The following is a 19601-nucleotide window of genomic DNA, read 5'->3' as shown; positions in this document are numbered from 1 at the left end:
TTCTTCATCTGTCCAAATGAGATCATGGTAATCCTAGCAACCATGGCTGTAAGGAGGCCTAAGTGAGTTTATTCCTGTGAAATGTTCTGCACGGGGCTGGCGCATGGCAAACACCCAATAAATGATGGCTCCTTTAATCACCCTGGGAGGCTCTCCTGTTGCTGACACTCTTGGAGCCGGTGTGTCTCCCTCCCACTCTGCCCCGAGGGTTTGGCTCCCTGGATGCTCCCTGTCCTGGCCAGGAAGCGCCTTGCAGCCCAAGACAAGGGAGTTGGACTCATCAGGCAGGAGAGGAGCCAGTGGACATTATGTTCCTTCCCAGGAATGGGAAAGTGGGAATGTTCCTGGGCAAGGACTAGGGCTCTGGGGCGAGCTCGCCCGGGAACATCCTCCCCCCATTCCCTGCTGCCCTGAGCCCTGCTGGCCGGCCGTGCTGAACCCCGTAGGGAGGCAGGCGCATCAGAGGCGGCCGGGCCTGCCTCAGACCCCCGGCATATCTATGCACACACACACGCATTTACAGATATCCCCACAGTCCTACACACACGCGGTGACACACACCCACACCCACATGGCCACGTGCTCATCTGTGTTCTTATGGATACATGTAACCCACAGGTCCTGAAGTCTGGGCCCTATTCACACACACACACATGCATATACAGGACATTTCTTCATTCCCACATGCCTACCCATACCCACAAACACACTTGCATTTACCTGCACAATCACATGGGGATGGGCACTCCTGAGTGCACTTACATAAATGTGCATAACAGAAACACGCACACACGTAACCAGGTGCACCAAACTCCCTGGTCTTCTAGCCTTCTGGCAGCATCTGTCGCTGTACTCTCCAAATCAAACAGCTCACACCCTGTCCCCGCTACTCTGAGAAGCAGCCTCCCCAGTATTCGCAGGCGTTCACCTGTTCTAGCCCAGTGCATCGGTCTCCTGACCTCGTTCTCAGCACCCCCTCTCCTGCTCCATCACCCATCCTTATTCCACAGGGCCACCCGCATGAGGTTCTTGGGGCCCCAGACTCCTGTAGGAAGTACAGGAGTAGGCAAAAACAGCTCTGTCTTCTCAGAAACCAGGTGGCCGTTCCCTGTCTCCTTGTCCATGTGGGCCTCCTGCTCCATGCCGGAGCTCTGTCTTCTTTCCCTTGTCAGCCTCCTCTCTGCCACGCTATTTCTGAGCCCTCGCTCCCAGGGCCACTGCCCTGTCTTACCCCATCCCGTCTCTGGGCCTTCCAGGGAGCAAAGCTCAAATGTCATTTTAGGCAAACCCATTTTCCTTTCTCTCATGTTTCTCCTTCCCCTGCCAGGCCAACGATCGAGAAGCCAATCAAGGCATTTTCCTAGAATAATAGTAAGAAGAATAGTGATGTCATCAAAAAAGCCCTGTTAGAGCAAACTCCCCCAAGGCTAATTGTGCCTCTAAAAGTAGGGAGAAGTAGATGCCGGTGATGTTCAGTATCTGTGGTACTTTTTTTCTTATGTACACACATACACACAAACACACACATACTCACATACACACTCACACAGCAGTTTTAGAGAATTAGTTTTCTTTTTCCCGCTCTCCCCCTCTTCTCCCTCCCGTCTTCACAACAGTTGCTGGAAAGGGAGAGGCTGAGCCCCCAAATAGATCCCAGAAAGGCAAGGTGGGCTCAGGTAGGAAGGACAAATCCTGGTAGCAAAGGGGATGTGGCAGAGGCTGAGCCGATCTGTTTCGGATAGTTTCAGGGGATCCGCCATCACACGAGGCGCTTTCCTGCCTCGCACTGTTTGCTCTTAGCGCCTCCCCTATTATGGTCCCATCGACGGTCCCAGCTTTGCCGGTCCAAGCATCCCCTTTTCAGAAGCCCTCACCCCTGTCAGTCCAGGAGGACTCTCCCATTCTGTACTCCCATGGGCTGTCATGGGCACTTTGGATAAGGTTTCCTCCACCCCCTGGGTTGTGGGGCTGCCATGGGGGCCCCCTCTCTGTCCCCCCAAATCTGTTGTGAGCTCCTGAGGAATGGGGCCCATGTACCTTGGAGCCCCTAATAGAACCACATAGCCTGGCACAAAGAACACTCAATAAATTACATATCTTTATCTTCATTTCTCTGGATCTGTATGTGATAAACATCTATACCATCTCTATCCATACTCCTCTGTGTAGTAGTTTAGAGCAGGGAAGGCTGCCGGTCCCATCAAAGGTCCTCCACCTAAACAACAGGAAGCCTGATTTCTGGTTCTGCCTCTACCACTTACTGGCTTTCTGGTGCTGGACAGATCATTTCGCTTTTTCAGATCTCTGGTTTTTCATGTTGAACAAGGAAAGACAGGCGTTGAACGAGGACAGTGGTTTTCAAACTGGAGTCTAAGGAACCCTAGGGTTCCAGAAAGATCTGACGGAGGGCGCGCGGCAGAATGGAGGAAGGCGATGGCCGCTGGGTGGGGCCCGCAGCTACCAGGGCTGCTCCTCCTCATTCTGTTTGATCCACTACGGTTCCGTACAAGATTACAGTCTGACAAAGGGTCCTGTTGCTAAACAAGGAAAAGGAGAACTATAAAATGCCAGCCTCGATGCTGTGACAGGGTCTTTCCAGCTCTGACAAGCCAGGATTTGTCGCCTCTGTCACCCCGTAAAATGCCCATGTAGAGAGAAAGCAAAAATAATTCTTTCTTTATGGATGTAGGGCTATCTTTCCTTTTGTGTCTGAAGTCGGTGACCACCTTTACCTCCCCGCCAAGACTTAGGGTGCTCCTATAACCTCCCCTTGCCCGACGTCCTCACGTAGCAAATGAGGACGCTTGAAAACATCATTCTTGGGGTTTCTAAGGAGACCTGTATTCAGTGAGCGATGAAGGCAAAGCCTCCCCAGCACGGAGATGGCCCCTGGAGAGTGTGCTCTGAGTGGTGGCTCTGGTGACCCCTGGAGTCCCCGGAGCCTCTCATGCCCGGCTGGGGTTTGCAACCCGAAGGTGAAGATGGCTCCGTGATTAGGAACCAGTGTGCTGTGAGACATCTAATTAGCCATCGTCTTCCCGGGAGACAGCTCAGTTGTGTAATTTTTATTTCCATATTTTACACACCCTCCATCAGCAAAAGAGACCCAAGCCAATCTTTCACCAGCCTCACTGTTTGTTTGCATTCCAGCTGTGCCAGTGGCCCCTTTCTCATCTTTCCACGGTTCCCACCCACCGGGGAACTTGCCTCCTGGCAGGCGGGGTAGAGATGCAGGGAGTAACTCTGACATGTTGCTTCAAAGACCCATCTCCAAGACCAGCATACTGAGAGCAGCCGTATTGGTTGGATTTCCTGTTTGTCTGGCTGGGGGGAGGGCGACCGCATACCCATGTACTATAGGGAAGGGGTGTATGGCATGGAGGACGCTAGGTTCGGCATCAAACGGGACCCACCTTTGTCCAGCAATTTCATTCACCTCTCGGAGCCTTGGCCTCCTTCTCAGTTAAACCGGGAACCTAGTACCTTTCGTTAGGAGACTGTTGCAAGGCTCTGTCCTTCAACACATATGCACTGGGTTCCTCAGATGAAAAGATGTTCATGGTAGAGCTTTGCAAACCCAGAGTGCTGTCTCGATCGGATTATTCTCACAATTGCCGTATGCCCTCAATTATTCAAGGAGGTTTTATCAAGTTTAGATTATCCAGACTCATTATTATGAGATTATTAGACCGGCCAAGCCCTTCCCGCCTGCTGTTGCCTGTCTTGTGGTTTTCATCTTGGTCAGTTCAAAGAGGCTGATTCCTTGGAGCAAGCCCAGTAGGGAGAGACGTACATCCTGAGGTTATTATCGATGACGGTTTTTCTCTCCCATTGGGATACACACTCAACCTCTCTCTTACTTGGACAGCTAAGTAAGACTCGATGGGTGCTATAAAAGAAATATAAGTCAGATTCCTGACTTCCACGGAATCTATCTAATTGGAAGGGCAGAGCTCCTGGAGCAAGCACTGGTTTTATGAGCAAAGGACTTCATGGACAAAGCACTTATCCTCAAATGCTTCTCATCTGAACCTTTTAAGTGGATATTATTAGTCCCACTTCACATACAAGAAAACTGAGGCCACACAGCTGGTAAGAGGGGCAGCCTGAATTTGTTGCCTCCCTTTGACACTGCACCGAGACTGCCCTGTGTCCGTCTCCCCTTCCAGACTCTGAGCTCCTCGGGGGCAGGAGCAATCTCTTCTCATCAGAGTGCCTGGTAGAGGCCCCCTCTTCAGATGCTGACCACTGAGCTAGCTCATTCTGGGGCCCAGACTCCTCCCAGTCTCTCTGCATTCCCCTCCCCTTCTAGTCACATCCCAGAAGGACCTCTGCCTTCCCCATCTGTCTGCCAGCAATTCAGGGGCCTCTGCGCAGCTGCCAGGTTGTTGAGGCAAGCGAAGGCTTGACCGGGGCCCGGGGCTCCTGGCTGAGCTCCTGGATCTGTCTTCCCAGACAGAGGGGGAGGGCCCTGGCATGCGGGACCCTGGGCCCTTACCTGCCAGCAGGGCCGGGGGCCACTCACCCTGCCAAGAGGCTGCGCCGCTCACAGCCGCCAGTGGAGACAGAGCCCGGGAGGCCTGGTCAGCGGTGGCCTGGGGGTTGAGAAATGTGCTGGCTCCAGTCTGACTCCTTCATCTGAGAAACAGGGGAACCTGACCCAACAGCTCAGTGTTTGTTTCTCCAGAGTCTGGAGCAGCCATACAAATCAGGCCTGCCTGACAGAGCCTGGGCCCCGGGGAAAAGTGACCTGTTTCTTTACTTTTTCCTTCAGCCCATGTTCAACAGGCTGCTGCCAGCAGAAGACTTCTGAATGTTTTGCTCGGACCAGGACTCATGTGCAGGCCTCATATCTGTGCAGGGCCCAGGCCCTGGGTGTCCCTGAGGAACTAGGCATGTCTCGCTTCTGCATTTTCCCCCTGAGATGCATTGAGAGGTGTCCCTGCTCAGAAGACTGACAGGCCTGGGTTGGAGTTCAGCTCTGACAATTACCAGCTGTGTGGCCTTGGGCAAGTCACTTAACTTCTCTGAGCCTGCTTCTTTATTTGCCAGATGGGGATAATAACAGCAGACTTCTAGAGTTGTGAGGACAGATGCACCGAAATAATACATTTAAATTGCCTAGCACATGGGAGATGCTTTAAAAAGCTACACTCCTTTCTCCTTGCCCACGATGCCAAGGCTTCCTGACTCTCTCTTGCCTCTCACCTGTGTCTACAACATGCAAAAATCCCTGAGCTCTGGCTTCTACACCAACCACAGTCTAGCAAGTTTTCTGTGTGGGCTCCCCCACAGCCTGGGCTACTGCACCTCACTGTGCCCCCATTGTCCTCAACACACACAAGGGAGGGAGGGGGCACTGTGTGAATGTCCATTACTGAGAAACAACCTGTTCACAAATCTGTGTATTAACATACTCCATCCATCCATCCATCCATCCAAAATTTTTCACTTCTACCCTGGGAAGGGACCCCAAGAATGCAGACATGAACAAGACACAGTCCCTGCCCAGAATCTAGTTACTGGAGCGGGTGGACAAATGAAGAGATCAGATTCCACGGATGAGGGACATTGGTAGAAGAAAAGTACAAAATTATGGGGTACTTCAGAGATGAGGCTCCTAATTCACCCTGGAGAACCAAGGTAGGCTTCCCAGAAGAGGTGAGGCTGGGGTATAATGGAGCAATTAGGGGTTTTCTAGGCAGAAAATAGGGAGAAAGGTGTTGTTGGGAGAGAAGGCACACACACACAATGGCCTATGGGCTAAGAGAACATGCGCATGAATTAGAATTTGCCAGCTACCATAACAAAGGTCCCCAAGTGTCAGTGATGTCACACAATCGAGCTCTGTTTCTTGCTATTGCGAAAGGTCCAGCACTGGTGTTCCCGGCTCGGTGGTTCTAGATACGCTCTTCCCAAGATGATTCAGGGACCCAGGCACCTTCTATCTATGACCCTGCCATCCTTTAGAGCCTCAGAATCCATCACTGTTAGCCATGGCCCCAGGAGGAAGATGAAATTGCCTTTTAGCAAGTACAGAGTAGTATCTCCATCAGCCTGGGTGAAAAATTTCCAAGAGTTGGGGAAAGTCGGGACAAGTCAGGTAACAAAGTGGTAAGAGATGCGGTTGTACTGGGCAGCAAGACCAGAGCGTTGCAGGTGAGACAAGCCAAGCTAAGGAGTCCGGATTTAATCCCGAGTGTAGTGCAGAGTCATCAGAAATGTTGAAGCAGGAGAGTGATGTGATCGGATTTGCTTTTGAGACTAATTACTCCAGCTGCAGTGTGGAGGAGAGATTGGAGGAGAGAGATTGGGGGCAGTGGAACCAGTAAGAAAGGCAGTCTGGTGATCAGGGCAGTCTTACCTTAAAGATAGAAGGCAGGTGGGGGTTGGCAGGAAGCCAGGGGGTCGGAAGCCGTCCTAAGAGGCAGTCTGGGGCATCGATTGGGATCTGCATCGCTGCAAAGCTTCAAACAGCTTTTGGGTCCATATCTAGTTCAATGGCTAATTGAACCTCATGCTCGTGGAATTAGAGTCAATACAGGGCAACTTGTTTGAGTGCTGTTCCCACCAGCCTGAGTCTCATCTATTAGGGACGTGGTCAGTAGATGTGGACAACACATTTGCCAGCTCCTGAAGGAATCAGACATGTTTGTGTTGTTCTCTGAACATCTGCGTCTTTCTATCTGGGTCAGGCTCTGTTTTCCAAGCCAGTTTCTCAATACCTTTGTCTCCCCTGAGGGAAGCAAGGACTTGCCCTGAGTATCGCTGGGAAGATGGAGATTTGCTCGCCCTTGGAAAGGAGCTCTGGATCCACAGCTGTCTGTCCTCCAGAAGACCCCCCTGTAACTCAGGGGCACATCACCAAGAAGGGGCTCTGTTGCCCATAGTCCTTGAGCCCAGGAGGCTGTTCGTTTGCTTCATGCTGGGAAAAGGAAGAGATCCAGGTCCCTGCAAGCAGTTCTTTTCTTGAAATCTTTTGGCCTTTTACTTCTCTGAAGGATGCTGGAATTTCAGGTTGTCCCACACTTTCTGGGCTAAAATACAAGACCTGGTCGGTACAGACCCACACCCTGTGAATGTGGCAATGAGTTTCCTCTTTAAAAAGGGGAGCTTCAGCACTGCAAGTTGAAAATATTCAAATGGGTCAAATGTCCAGGGTAGCCCAGCCATTCCCAGCGGAGGCTTCTTTGCGGTAGCAGGTGGAATGACTTCCAAGCCTCCTTGTTTCTGTCTACCCAGGAGTTGGGCTTTGGTCTCCTGGCTACATGAAGGGCCATGACTTCTAGCCTCTGTGTTCCCTGGCTACTGCCCTTGCATCTGCCTTCAGTCTCTGCATCAGTCCCAGCTTACCTCTGTGCTCATGACCCCCTGACACTGTTCTCTTTCCCAACCGAGCCTGCCCATACACATGTAAGGTGATCGGGGGTCCTCTGTAACTGGTGGGGGTTTTGTTCTCTTTGTTTCCAGGAGACTTCTTAGGCTAGACTAGGGAATTGGCTTTTATTTTAGTAACAAATTTCTGATGAAATAAAAGTAGCTATCACTTATTGGATACCTTCTGTGTGCTAAACATTCTATATATGTTATTTTATGAAGTCATCCCAGTAATCCTGGGGATACATATGGCTATCCCACTTGTAAGGAATGCTTATAGGATTGTATGCTTCATGCCCCCTTTTCCAGGAGCCCCTTTTGCAAATCTGTAGGGTTTCAGCAGGAGCTACCTGGTTTCTGTGGGATCCCCACCACTGGCGTCCTAAGTCATCTCAGGGTGAGCACGTGACAAAGGCGTCACCAGCTGCTTCCCTCCCTGGGAAGTCTGGTGCTGGGACTGAAAGAAGGAGATCGGTTTCTCTCTCAGTGTCTGAGCAGTAATGAGTAAAATACAGGGACCTTCTGTAGCCATGCTTTCTACCACATGAATCAAAAAAACAAGCCTTGGGCTTGAGAAAGCAAAACTTTCTGGAAGCAATAATGTGGTAGAGTGAGATAGATGTGGTGGGGTGAAACCGACCAGGCTTTGAAGCCTCGCTTTGTCAGTTACTAACCATGTGGTTTGGACCAATGATACTAATCCTACTATTATCCAACACTTATTGAGTCCTTGCTACATACCAGGCATTGTTCCAAATGCCTTGTACGCAGACTTACATACACTCTACATGTGTCCTCAGAACAACGTAAGGTGGTTTCTATTATCATCCCACAAGGAGACTTTTTACCCATGCGGACACAAGGGCCCAGCACAGTTATCAATGTGCCTAAATGTACACAGGTGGTTGATCGCATCTCTTGAGCCTTAACCTACCCATCTGGAAAGAGAGAGCACTGGCCCTTGTGCAGAAAGGAATTTACACAGCAGGCTGAGACTGCCGTCCTTTCAAAGGTTGGGCCTCATTTGGAGGGTTTCTGGAGGGCTTCCGCTATTCCTTGATAAGGGAATGGTGGCTCTTCGTGCCTAAAAGAAATGTGCAAACAACATGGCTTTTGCTTAGGGACTCCTGACACATCTCTCCGTTGGTTCTGTTGCATGAAGGAGAGGGTGAAGTAGATTCATTGCTTTGGAGAGGGTTTGGCCTCCAGCAGTGCGTACGGAACAGACCCTCTGTGAGTGGCCCCACGGGGAGAGGGTATGGCCCGCGCCGCAGAAGCCTCTGGAGCCCTTCCACTGCCACTACCATGACTATTTTTACTCCTCAGATCATTGTACTTTAGGACTGGCATCCTACGTAGGATGGCAAAATATTTCTAGATATTTTATCTGCAAGGGAAGTATTTATTTCAAGAGGTTTTCCAGTTTTTAATAAGGTTGTGCGTGGGGAGGACACTTTCCGTTGCTGTATTTTTAGGTTGCTTCTCTGGGAAACTGAGCGCCACTGGCCCATGAATGTCGATGAAGCAGAAAGAAACCCGTTGCTGATAGAGGCCTTCATGGTCTCTTCCTTCCTTCTCAGAGAAGGACATGGAGGCCCGGAAGAAAGATATTCTGGGTGTCTCGCAGGCCGCCCGTGGCCAAGTGAGGCCTGGCTGTATGGCTGGGCACCATGTCCCCCCCACCATGCCCACCCATCGCCGCCAGTCCAGTGGAGCCAGGGGGCCCCACCCTGACCAACCAGCCTTGTGTGTGCTCGGGAAAGTGGAGTAGGAAGTGGGGAAATGTGGAAAAAGGGCCCAACCATGGGATCCCCTCCCAGAAACGTGCAACAGAGTGTAGACATTCAATTCCATCTAAGACCTGGTTGTCCACCATGGTATGATTTGTCTGAATTCAGCAGGGCTGAGAGGAAGGAAGAAAGGCAACTAATGGCCTCCCGCTTGTTCATCAAAATCAGTGCATATATGTAAATGAAGCCAGGTCTAGAAGTGCCAATAAAAATGACAGAACCCACTAAGCAGGTTATTGAATTCAAAAACACCATTTGGGCTTTAAAACATCTAAATGGTTCAGAGCAAAGTGGGACTTGGAGCTGCAGTTATCCATTTAACAAATTCCATCTCATAACTCGGTCATCTGGAATGGTATTTCCCGAAGCGGAGCTATTAATAGTAGGTATTCTGGGAAGAAAGTTTGCTTTGGTCAATAAGTTTAGGTAGTGTACTAGTCAACAAAGTTGAATGGGTATCTTTACTGCAGGACTTGTCAGAGCCTGTGTATGTGCATTGTGAAACTCCAAGAGAAGGTTGTGGTATAGTATTATAATGCACACACGTATACATATATGTATCATCTAAGTATCTTTAGTGTGTGTGTGTGTGTGTGTGTGTGTGTATAAATACAAATAACATACATATAATGCTGTACTTTGTAGTATACAGTATTGCCCAGACTTACTCTCCTGAGGATCTCTTGTTATGAAGCGTCTCGTGGGGCCATCATTTCAGTGCCTACTTTAGGAACACAGTTTTAGATTGTGTCACCCTCCCCCCAGACCTAAGACAGCAGGGGTAGGCTTTAGCTAGCTCCGTTTTCTAAGCCAGGTGGCTGGGTTGTGAGCTAAGGGATGCAACTATAGGGCTTGAAAAAGATGACAGATTGACTTTTGGTCCTTTGGGGACTCTCTAAACTGGGATATGCTGAAGTCCAAGACCCACACCCAGGTGCCGCCCCTGTGAAGGGACATCGTGGGGCTGACGGGGCTCAGCACACCCAAAGGACATTTGTCCCGGGTTCACTGACGTCTAGCAGGCTGTGGGTAGACGGGCCTGTAGCTCATCTGCTCACCACCCCAAGCAAGCAGGGGCTGATGACCTCCTGGTGGGCCAGGCATCCATTTAAAGTCTGGGTGACAAGGGATCTCGAAGGTCTCTCCCAGCCCTGGGATTTCTGAGTGCAGGTGGTTTGACTTTGTAAAGTGGACCGATGATGGTTTTGTCCAGTCCCCTTCCCTGCTACGTTCAGCCCATCAGCAAGCCCCTCACTTCTGCCTACAAATGAATCTCAAATCCACCCTTCTCAGTCCACTTACCCTGCCACGACGCTAGCCCAGGTGACTGTCATTGTCTGTCTGGAGTACTGCCGTGACCTCTTAGCAGGTTTCTCTGCTTCTACTCATGCCCTCTCTTAAACAGTTCTGCACAGTGATCAGGGAGTTCAGCCTCTTGGCAGAAGGGCACATGCCTCCCCGTGACCCACAAAGCCCTCCCTAAGCAGACGCAGCAGGCCCCCAGCATCTGCCGGTGTGTGCACTCGCGGTGTGAAACACAGTTCCCTCTGCTCCTCATGAGACTGGTCCTTCTCACCCTTCAGGTGCGGGCTCAGATGTCACCTCCTCAAAGAGACCTCTGTGGTCACCTTATTGAGAGGGACACAGCCTTCCATCCCCAAGCGTGTACTCATGCTCTCTGTGTTTCTGAACACTTGGTCTGCTTCCTTCCTAGCACTTAGAATAATCTGAAATATCAGTTTTACTTACTTAACACCTGACCTGCCTCCCCTATCTGTCTCTCTGGTTTCCATCTAAAATGGAAGCCCCCCCAGAGGCAAAGACTTTGTGTTGGTTACACTGTATTCTCAGCGAGAATAGCGTGTGGCAAAGAGAAGGTACTCACCAATGCTGGTTGAATGACCGAATTCCTTAATGACCACTTCATGTATGTGGGGGGACAGAGGGGTGGAAGGGACAGGAGTTCTCTCGCTTGCAAACCTTGGGTGCAGTGCAGAGGCCACGCAGAACCCCATGGAACCCCCTAGGTCCCCACTTTCCCACAGTGGGCTGCAACCCCGGGGGTAGCTCTCCAGTTCCCACCACCCCCTTCAAGGGTCAGCCAGCCCTGCCCAGCGACTCTCCTAGGACTGGGCCAGTCCATGAAAGTTCTAGACTGTTTCATCCGACCCGCACCGAGAGACAGAGCCCTTTCCCCAGTGTGCAAACTGTTCAGCACAGGGTTAGGAGACCTTCCTTCTTAGAGGGCTTTTTGAGCAGACTCTCATCCTTCTGGGGCTGTGTGGGGCAGACTTCCATCTGGAGATGGTGAGTGAGAGAAGAGGGGGACGCGGATGACCTCAGGAGTCAGGAATCAGCGGCGGCTCGACGCTTGTCAGACCTGGAGTTGCACTGCTGGGTTCTGCTGCCTCCTCACCGATGGCTCCGATGGCTTCCTCTCCACCTGGGCTCTGGCTGCGCCAAGGCGCTGTGCGCTGAGTTGACGGCTTTGATTAAGCAGCTTTGATCTCTGTGGAGCATCTCGGAATAATATCTTTGCTCTCAGCATCTGCGCCAATTCCCAAAATAGTTTAGCCCAGCCAAGCAGGAGGGGGGCTGGATTGCAAAGTGTATTATATGAGAGATTTAAAAAGAAAAGGCAGCTGCAAACAGTCAGGGGTGCGTGTGTGTGTGTGTTTGTGTGTGTGCACGCACGCTCATGTTACTGTGGGCACCCAAGGCCCCTGGGAGATGATTACCATGCTACCAGTGTGCACTGGGCCCTGTGTTCACAGTGGTTGCCCGCTGGGAGAGAGTAGCCAGCTTGCAGCAGTCAGCCCCTTGAATCAAGAGGCAGTTCTGTGGGAGAAACAAAAACATCAAAGGCCTTTGCTTCTATTTACTTGGCTTTTGCTTGTTTTCATGAAGACATTTGGAAACTGTAGGCCAGGTTGCCTGCTGCACGGCGGTCCGTCTGGTGTGGGTCTGGGCTTGCGTACGTGGAATGGGAGTCGCTGTGATTTCGTGGTGTCCATCCCATGTGCAATTTTATGTCTGTCACAGGATGGGTATGTCTGTGCTTCCTGTGACGTACTTGGGCACACGCTCACTGCAAAGTTTAACCACCTCTGCATAAACACACGGATGTCTAAGTGTCCTGGGTTGGAAGATGGGCACCAGAGCCTATGCACTGCGATGCCTGCAGGTGCGCTTTCTCATCTCGGGGATGAATGCGTGGATGCCTGGGGCTGTGTGGGTGAGCGCACATACATCCATGGTCTGGCGTGTTGGGCACACATGTACTCTGGCTGTCTTTTGGTGGATTGGGCATCCTGAAGGGGCATGGTCTATGCACCAACAGAAGGAGGCATGTGTAGTTACATTTGCCTGGGGTGAACTCCAGAAACGAATGCTGGGGAAAATGTGTTTGATGTCAGGGCATTTTGAACTGTAGGTCATTAGTTTTTCCCCTTTGGTGCCCCTCCCCTGGGAGCTTTGTCCTTGTCTGTAGCTCCTCCACGTTCACAAGTGGAAGGAAAACATCTCTATTTGAGACCCCTTTGTTCCTCTATAGGAAGCATTCCTCCGTGCTGGGTGTTTGCGTCAAGAAGCCTTTGTTCCTGTGGTGGCCACAGGCCAGTGAATATGAATTTATGCATCTAACATAACCCGTTGTGGTGAAGGCCTTTGTACTGAAGCTGAGAGATGTGGGAGCCAGGAGGCAGGCTGTGGTCTGACATTCCTTCTGATCCAGGCATTCATGTGGCTTCCTTTGCTTGGAGGACCCCCCAGCAATGGGTCACGGGGCAGCCACGGAAGCTAGGCCCTTGCTGGAATAGAGAATAAAGCCCTGGGAGGGAGTAGTCTGTTTTCTAGTGCTGTTAAGGGGTCTGAGCCTACAGGAAGAGGTCCAGAGGTGGTTGGGTGGTTGGGTTTCAAGCTAAGGGGAAAGTCGGTAGCGGAGGTGGGACCTGAAGAAGTCCCAACTCCAGACAGATAGGAAATCGGGCTAGGGCAGACTATAATTGGGGTACTGCAAGATGACCTGGTCAGTGGCATAATGTGTGGCCAGGGGTGGGGGGTGGGGGGCTTGATGGAAGGCCACATCTGCTATTTCTCAGTGCTAATTGCCTGGAGCACTATATTGGGAAGAACTCTCAGGCCAAGTACATTATTATGGGGAAAGATGATGATGGGTATATGAGTTTCCTATTGCTGCTGTAACCAATTATAGAACTTTGGTGGCTTATAACACACAAATTTATTCTCTTCCAATTCAGTAAGTCAGAAGTCCCAATACATGTCTCCCTGGGCTAACATCAAGGTGTCAGGAGGGGCTGCATTCCTTTTGGAGACTCTGGGGGGCGGGACGGGGAATCCATTTTCTTGCCCGTTTCAGGTTCTAGCAGCCGATTGTATTTCTCGGTGTGTGAGTTTCTCACACTGCATCTCTCCGATACCAGCTCTCCTGTCTCCCTCTTGCATGTAGAAGGACCTTTGTATGAGTGGGTGGGTATGAGCCCACCCGGCTCATCCAGCATCAGCTACCTCAAGATCCTGATATTAGCCACATCTGCCAATTTCCTCTAGCCATGGCACGTAACGTATTCACAGAATTCAGAGATTATGACGGGGACATCTTGGAGGAGCTGTAACTCGGCCTACCGCAAGAGGGATAGATTAGTAATGTTTGCCAAGGCCTTTGTAGGAGTTTGGGGTGATAAGAATGCCAGACATTCGCCATCCCTGGTCTGGTACCTGATTAGGGTAGAGTTGGATAAGGGACATCAACAACCTTGTGGGAATGGGGCAGGAGACAAGAATGAAAGGAGACCGTCATTTATTGAGGCTTTTCTCCATGCCAGGCACTTGCTATGACACAGAGACATGTCTCATTCATTACTAGCACAGCTCTTTGGATGGACGGGTAATTAGTATTTTACAGAGGTGAAGACTGAAGCCCAGAGAGGTCATGCAATTCACCCGAATGCACCCAGCTGGTAAATAACAAGGAAGAAAGGCAAAACCAAGGGACAATGTAAAGCTGCCCCATGGCTGAGGCAGAGGATAGGGCAGCTTCTGACACAGCCACAATGTCCTTTAAAGTGGGGCTGGCTGCAGGGGCCTTGGTGCCACCCTGGATCGATGACAGCGTCTGACACAGAGCTTGTCTCAGGAGCCACGCCCCCCTTGCAGATAGATGATCCCCCGGCTTTGCGAGTGGGGTTGAGTGAGAGGCCAGGGCTGGGGGCTTCAGCTCTATCAGCAGAAATGCTAATGGCCTCCCTAGCAAACGTCAGAAAATGCACACCCAGCATCTCTGAGTGTGACTTTGCACGAACGTGGTTTGTGTTCCAATTGTCTTTATTACCGACCTGGAGGGGCTGGTAGAGTGGGACTGGATAAGAAAAAAAAAAAATGGATGTGTGGGGTGGGAGCTCTTTTTTTTTTGTCTTGAATACAGATATTCTAATCAGAACATCAGGACTGTTGGAAATGGAACAGAAGAGGCCAGCAGGCTGGCTTCCTCCTGCTTTTTGTCTTTTGGGCTGTGTGGGACAGCCACACGTGGCAGGCAGGGATGTGGGTTTAGGACCCCCTCGCAGCTGAGGTCCTGAGGTAGTATGTGCCATGGGCCCCAGACTGGCCAGAGGTCAGAGGGCAGAAGGGAGGGTGGGCTCAGAGCAGTCCAGATTCCAGACCCGGGGAGCTATGAGGGTGGGGTTATGTTGGAGTGTGTTACTAGCCAGAGGCAACCTCGACAGGACGCCTATTTGGAAGGAATCATACAATAATTTTCAAATAGCAGCCATGCTCTAGGCACAATGCTACATGCTTCAAATATAAAATCATCCATCCTACTAACAACACAATCAAGTCTGTATGATCGATTTCCCCAATTTACAGCTGTGGAACATGAGGCCCAGGAAAGTTAAGCAACTTGCGTGAAATTACACAGGTGAGTGTGGCAGAGCCAGGACTTGAACTGAGGTGTAACTCACTCTATAGCCATGTCTCCTTGAGTACCGCAGGGACATTACCCCCCATCCCCCAAGCCCAAGTCTCCAGAATTTCTAAAGGATCCACTGTAAGCAGGGGGCAGGGAGCCGGGCAAAGCCAGCATCTTCTGCACAAGGCAGACGCTGGGTAAGAGACAGCGCTTTTCCTCCTGGTCTCTGGCTTGAGCTGCTGTAGCTGGCTCTCCCTCGGTCTGTGGTCTGGACTGCCCAGATACAGTTCCCGTAGCAAACTGCCTTCGGCTCATGGAAAACCACAGCCTCGCGGGGCCCGAGGCTGAACATACGCATGTCTGTACGTGTGTGTGTCTGTCCACCATTGCAGATTCCAGTTGGGATCCGTCATTGGATTCCCAGTAGGTATGGAGATGTGGGCTCTGTGCCCCAGTTGATGCCACCATGGAAGCGTGCAGAATAGCCCTCGGGTCAGACCTAGGGCTAAAGCTGCCCTCTGCTCCCTGAAATGCCCCAACCCCTTGATCCCCACCAAGCCTGGAAATTCAGAAAACTAACCACAATACAAAATGAGCATGTACTGGATGACTGGTGTCCACCCTCACTGACAGCAGCCCCAGCGCTGTCCTCCATTGCCATTCTGATTGGGAGGCAGGCAGCATGGCCCCTTCTACAATTGTGGAAACTGAGGCCCAAGAAAATTAAATGACTTGCATCAGCACCTGCATCCAGATGTTCTAGCTCTCGAACTTGGATGTGCATGCCCACCTTGCTATCCCCGTGGCCCGTCCCTCTCAGGGCTGAGCCCTGACTGCTGACAGATGTGGAATGCATGCAGAGTCAGGCCTCCTGACCCACCCTTTTCTGAAGGGGAAGAGAGGAGGTGGGCTCTGGGGACCTAGAGAGGGAGGTGGGCTCTGGCTCTGCCTCCCATGTCTGCTTCAGGGAACGCTTAGAGATGGATAGTCACGGAGCACCTAGCATGTGCCAGACACAGAGCAGGACTCTTGCCTTAATCCCTCCCACTGCTGTGAGTTAGAGGATTTGTCTCATTTTACAGAAAAATGAGAACCTGAGAGGTTGAGGCAGTTGAATAGCTTCCTGGAGCCTGCGTGGGGCAGGGGCTTTCTGTGCGGGATGGCGGCTGGGGGTGGCTGCTTCCTCAGGAATTGTGGGAGCCCCCTGCTCAGGACAGTTGTTACTAAAAACTCAATTCTATCACCTGAAAATGAAATGCCTTGTATTAAAAACGAAGGCAATAACTCAAAACTCATCACTTGAATCACTTTCTTAATAACTTTACTACTCCGTATGTACTGTGACTATTTAAAATACTACATAATGGTTAGTTATGCACACCTCTTCCCAATGCCACATTCAGAAATGTCCCATCGGTCTCTTGACATGAGCCATACATGAATCTTTATACCGCAGAAATAAGCCAACAGTCCAAGCTGGGACTGGTTTTATTTTTGCTGGACAGCCAGCTGTTTACCTGCACACCACTGCCTGAGAGGCCTCACCTATGTCGTGTGCCAGGGCAGCCCAGTAATCCGGAGGCAGGCGCCCAGGGTCAGGAATCTAAGTGGCTCAGTCCCCACTGGGGATGGCCATTCCCTTGGCTGGGCAGTAAGTTTGTCCTGCTGTCACTGCTGGTGGCACTACGATGTGCTGGGTAGGACAGTCCTGGAGAGTGGTTGCTGATGGGGACCCCTGTGACATCACCAGGGTGTGCTCTTGCCACTCTGCTATGTTTGGCCTTTGGGGGGGACAATGGCAATGTCACACATTTGTCCTTTGACCATCCCACTTTGGCAGTAACACAACTCAATATTTGCACAATTTTTTTTTCAAGATTTTATTTATTTATTTATTTACTTGACGGAGAAAGAGAGTGCAAGCAGGGGGAGCAGCAGAGGGAGAGGGAAAAGGAGACTCCCTGCTGAGCAGGGAAGCCCGACATGGGGCTCGATCCCAAGACCCTGGCATCTTGACCTGAGCTGAAGACAGGTGTCTAACCAACTGGGCCACCCAGGCACCCCTCAACACTTATACATTTATTAACTAAGTTTAGAGAAATCAGAGAATATGGATAAGTCACAAGGAAATAAAAATGACAAATTTCAACCATCTAGAAATAATTACCTACCTATCTTTCTACATTGCTTGTGAACACTTTCAAAAGATAATAGTACACATATGTTTTGTAACTGGCCTTTTTTTCATTCAACATTATAAGCACCTTTCCATGTTAATTTGTAAGGAAGCTGTTTTAGTCGCTGTATAGTATTCTATCCTATAAATGATGGATGCCTCCTGTTTTAGGGCAGTTAGGTTTATTCCTGTTTTTCTTATGTGCACTGTGCTAGAAGGAACATTCTTGTCACTAATCCTTGTATATTTCCTCTGCATAAATTCTCTAGAGTGAGATGCTGTTTTAAGGGGTCTGATACACTTCAATATTTGCATCTAGTCAGCAGGTTAAATGTTCCCTCTACTTCCACCACTTGATCTGAGATTGAAACAACGCAGTCTAAAAAATTTTAGAATAAGACTATCATTCCATTTTTAAAATGATCTGGAGAGAATATATTGTAAAGAACATTTACAACTCTAAGAAACAAAACAGATGAACATAAGGGAAGGCAAGGAAAAATAAAATAAGACAAAACCAGGGAGACAAATCAGGAAAGATGCTTAACTCTAGGAAACAAATTGAGGCTTGCTGGAGGGGAGGTGAGCAGGGGGATGGGGTAACTGGGTGATGGCCGTTAAGGAGGGCACATGATATCATGAGTACTGGGTGTTATATGCAACTGACGAATCACTAAATTCTACCTCTGAAACTAATAATACACTCTATGTTAATTAAATTTAATTTAAATTAAAAAAATTTAAAAACACATTTTAATAATAAGAAGATAAACAATATAGTTAAAAATTGGACAAAATACTTGAACAGACATCTGACCAAATAAGATGTCTGAATGGCAAACAAGCACATAAAAAAACACTCAACGTCGCCAATAATCAAGGAAATGCAAAATAAAACCGTGATGAGATATCTCTGTATGCCCACTGGAATGTTAAAACACGAAAGGGCGACAAGTACCAAGTGCTGGCAAGGATATGAAGCAACTGAAACTTTCTTGTGTTGCTGGGGGGAATGTGAAATGATGCCACTCCTCTACAAACAAGTTTAGCAGTTCTCGCAATGTGAAACATGCATTTACCAAGTGTTGTGGGTTGAATGGTGTCCCCCGAAAAAGATACGTTGAAGTCCTAACCCTTGGTACCTGTGAATGTGACCTTATTTGGAAATAGTCTCTCTGCAGACATGCTCGAGTTAAGAAGAGGTCATTAGGGCGGCCCTAATCCCATGTGACCAGTGTCTTTATATAAGAAGAGGGAAATTTAGACACGGACACGCAGAAGGGAAAGCTATGTGAGGACACAGACAAAGAGGGAAGATGGCCCAGCGAAAACAGAGGCAGAAGCTGGAGTTTCGCTGCCGCAAACCAAGGACTGGAGCTGGGGCTGCCAGAAGCTGGAAGATGCAAGAAAGACCCCTCCCCCAGAGGGTTCTGAGGGAGCAGGCCCCGGCCGACCCCTGGATTTCAGATTTCTAACCTACAGCACCACGAGACAATGGATTCCTGGTGTTTTAAGCCACCCATTTGGGGGTACTTTGTACGACAACCCTAGGAAAATACATACGCACGTCACCCAGAACTTCCCTGCCTAGGTATTTAGCCAAGAGAAACGAAAATACGGAGTTACACAGATTTCTTTATAGAGGAGCCTGGCAGCATTATTCATAATAGCCCAGAACTAGAAACACTCCAAATATCCAACAAGTAATGGATATGCAAATTACATTGTGGCCACAATACAACACTACCCACTAGTTACAAGGAATGAACTACCAATACATGTGCCAACATGAACACATCCCAGTAACATGCTGGATGATGGAAGCCAGACAACAAGACGACATACAGAATAATCCCATCCATGTGAAACGCTAGAAAAGACACATTTTTTTTTTTTTATTCGACAGACAGAGATCACAAGTAGGCAGAGAGGCAGGCAGAGAGGGAAGGGAAAGCAGGCTCCCCGCTGAGCAGAGAGCCTGATGTGGGACTCGATCCCAGGACCCTGGGATTATGACCTGAGCCAAAGGCAGAGGCTTTAACCCACTGAGCCACCCAGGCACCCCTAGAAAAGATGCATTTAATCCTTAATGAACAAAAGCAGAAGGTGGGAGATTTCAGGATGAGGGAAATGTCTATACCTTGAGTGGGGTGACGGTTACAGGTCACGTTTCAAAAACTCGTTGCACTGAACCCTTCCATCGGGTGTGTTTTATTCTATGTACATAAACTCTTTCTCAATAAAGTTGGCCTGAAGTCAGAGAGCTCTTTGCTCAGGGTTACGCAGTTCTGATGGCCAAGACAGAGCGGGAGCCCTATTATCTGTGTCT

Source organism: Martes martes (assembly GCF_963455335.1).
Source record: "Martes martes genome assembly, chromosome: 10".
Classification (NCBI taxonomy): Eukaryota; Metazoa; Chordata; class Mammalia; order Carnivora; family Mustelidae; genus Martes; species Martes martes.
Note: the sequence above shows the minus strand (reverse complement) of the source record.